Here is a 3,622-nt window from a genome sequence, read left to right on the forward strand (position 1 = left end):
TCTGTGGTGGTCTTCTGGAGGATGCTCCCGTTGTCCTGATTCTCACGCCTACTTGCCCTTATGGAGATGCCCCCGCAGAGTGCAGGAGGGCTGGGCTTGGTGTAAGAGGCTCCGGTCTCCACTCGGTGGTGCTGCTTAGCTCACTGGGGTCAGTCGGGGCTGATGGCCAGGGGGCAAATTGGCCTCACCCTGCTCTGTCATCCCCAGAGCAGAAAGCTCGCACCTGCCACTCTTCAGGAAGTCCTCAAAGAGGAGCAAACAGTCACCCCTCCTGTGTCCCCAGCTTCCATCAGATCCCTGCCTTCACCCCCTATTGGTGTCCAAGCTGTTTTATCTCAGCACACAGCTGGGTTTCTAAACCCCAAATTTTAGGGACTCATGCAGCAGGTCCCTGTGCGGATCCTCTGGGGGAGGGTCTCCCCACGCTTTTGCCATTTGCGGGCTGGTCCCAGGCAAGTGGTCCCACAACCACGCAGTGGCTCAGAGTTTATGGTAAAGTGGAGTGGAAAGCTGGCACCAAGTCTCAATGCCCTCAGCCGGCATCCCTGCTCCTATGCCTGGGAACAGTGCAGCACCTGGCACCACCTGTTCTGTCCCTGGAGAAGCCTTGCTGCCACTCCCAAATGCACTTCAAGCAGAGGACCTGTTTCTCCCCTAGTGACCCAGGGGATCCTCAGACCATGCTGTCTGCTCATGGGACTCTTCCCTCGTTCCCCTCAGAAACATCACTACGCCAGGCACGACCCTGGCTGTGGAGGACTTCTAACGCTTCAGATTTTGCGTCCTGCTGCATATAATACCTTGTGGTAGTCTCTGTAAGCAGGGCTCCCTGCCGTCCACAACACCCACAGCACCTGCAGTTCTTATCTCCCCCGAATCAACTCTCCGCAACTCCTACCTTCCATGATCCTACCTGTGGACTTGCAGTTTTGTTCTCTCAGTCCTCAGCTTGATTTCTTGGGGGTTGAGAATGATTTGATATTTATCTAGCTGTGCTCAAGGGATGAGGCAAGCTTAGGGTCCCCCTACTCCTCCACCATCTTAACTCCCCCTCCTAGTCAACTGGCCTTTGACAAAGGAGCAAAAGCAATACAATGGAGCAAAGGTGTCTCTTCAACAAATGGTGCTGGAACAACTAGACATCCACGTGCAAACACACACACACACCACGAATTTAGACACAGACCTCACATCCTTCACAGGAATTAACACAAAATGGAGCATAGACTTAAATGTAAAATACAAAAGTAGTAAACTACTGGAAGATCACGCAGGAGAAAACCTAGAGGACTCTGGGTATGATGATGACTTTTTAGATACAACGCCAAAAGCACAACTAATAAAAGAAAAATTGAGAAGTTGGACATGATTAAAATTAAGAGCCTCTGCCCTGTGAAAGACAATGTCAAGACAATGGGAAGTCAAGCCACAGATTGGGAGAAAATATTTGCAAAAGACATATGTGATAAACGGCTAGTCTTCAAAATATTCAGAGAACTCTTCAAACCCTACAATAAGAAAACAAACAAGCCAACTAAAAAAAATGGGCCAGAGATAACAGACATCTCACCAAAGATGATATACAGACAGGAAATAAGTATATGAAAAGATGATCCGCAGTATATGTCATTGGGGAATTGCAAAATAAGGTAGCAATGAGATATCACTATACTCATATAGATTGGCCAAAATCCAGGACACTGACACCACCAAATGCTTACAAGGTTGTGGGGCCACAGGAACTCTCATTCATTGCTGGTGGGAACACAAAATGGTACGGCCACTTTGGAAGATAGTTTGGCAGTTTCCTACAAAACCAAGCACACTTTAGCCATACCATCTTGCAGTCACTCTCATCGGTATTTATCCAAAGGAGTTTAAAGCTTATGGCCACACAAAAACCTGCACATGAGTGTGTATTGCAGCTTTACTCTTAATTGCCAAAACTTGGAAGCAACCATTGTCCTTCAGTAGGTGAATGGATAAACTGGTACCTCCAGACAACAGGATGTCACTCAGTGATAAAAAGAAATGAACTATCAAGCCATGGAAAGACATAGAGAAACCTTAAATGCATATTAATAAGTGACAGGAGCCAATATGAAAAGGCCATTTACTGCCTGATTCCAACTATCTGTCATTCCAGAAAAGGCAAAACTATGGAGACAACAAGAGGCCAGTGGTTGCTGGAAGTTGGAGAGATTGAGGAGAAATGAATGGGCCAAGCACAGAAGCTATTTTTAAGGTAGTGAAAATACTTTTCATGATACTATAATGGTGGATACATGCCATTATACATTTACCCAAATCTGTAGAATGTGCCACACCAAGATTGAACCCTAATGTAAACTACAGACTTTGGGTGATTATGATGCATCAAAGTAAGTTCATCAGTTGTAACACATGTATCCCTCTGGGAGGGATGTTGATGGGGAGAGGCTATGCATCTGTGGAGCAGGGGATACTTGAGAACTGTCTGTATCTGCTCAGTTTTTCTGTGAACCTAGAACTTCTCTAAAAATACAAAGTTTACAAAATTTACTTACTAAAATGGACTGAATATTTGTGTGACCCCCAAATTCAAATTGAAATCGTAGCCCCCAATGTGATTGTATTAGGAAGTGGGGCCTTTGGAAGGTGACGAAGTCATGGTGGTGGGGCCCTCATGAATGGGATTAGTGCGCTTATAAAAGAGACCTCAGAGACCTCTCTTGTGCTCTTTCTGCCATATGAGGACACAATGAGAAGTGAGCCGTCTGAAGCCTGGAATAGGGTCCTCATAAGAATCCAGTCACGCTGGCACCTAGATCTCAGACTTCCACCCTCCAGAACTGCGAGAAAGAAGTTTCTGTTGTTTTTAAGCCACTGTGTCTATGGTATTCTGTTGCAGCATCCTGAACTAAGACACTTCCAATCAATAATGGTATTTTTTTTTCATGTGTCTGTTGGCCATCTGGATGTCTGCTTTGGAGAACCGACACATGAAAAAATGCTCCACATCACTCATCATCAGGGAAATACAAATCAAAACCACAATGAGATACCACCTTACACCTGTCAGAATGGCTAATATTAACAACTCAGGCAACAACAGATGTTGGCAAGGATGTGGAGAGAGAGGATCTCTTTTGCACTGTTGGTGGGAATGCAAGCTGGTGCAGCCACTCTGGAAAACAATATGGAGGTTCCTCAAAAAATAGAACTACCCTCTGACCCAGAAATTGCACTACTAGGCATTTATCCACGGGATACAGGAGTGCTGTTTCGAAGGGACACACACCCGTGTTTATATTAGCACTATCAACTGTAGCCAAAGTATGGAAAGAGCCCAGATGTTCATCAATGGATGAATGGATAAAGAAGATGTGGTATATATATACAATGGAGTATTACTGGGCAATCAAAAAGAATGAAATCTTGCCATTTGTAACTATGTGGATGGAACTGGAAGGTATTATGCTAAGTGAAATTAGTCAGAGAAAGACAAAAATCATATGACTTCACTCATACGAGGACTTGAAGAGACAAAACAGATGAACACAAGGGAAGGGAAACAAAAATAATATACAAACAGGGAGGGGGACAAAACAGAAGAGACTCATAAATATGGAGAACAAACAGA

The sequence above is a fragment of the Neofelis nebulosa genome, chromosome X, assembly GCF_028018385.1.
Source record: "Neofelis nebulosa isolate mNeoNeb1 chromosome X, mNeoNeb1.pri, whole genome shotgun sequence".
Lineage (NCBI taxonomy): Eukaryota > Metazoa > Chordata > Mammalia > Carnivora > Felidae > Neofelis > Neofelis nebulosa.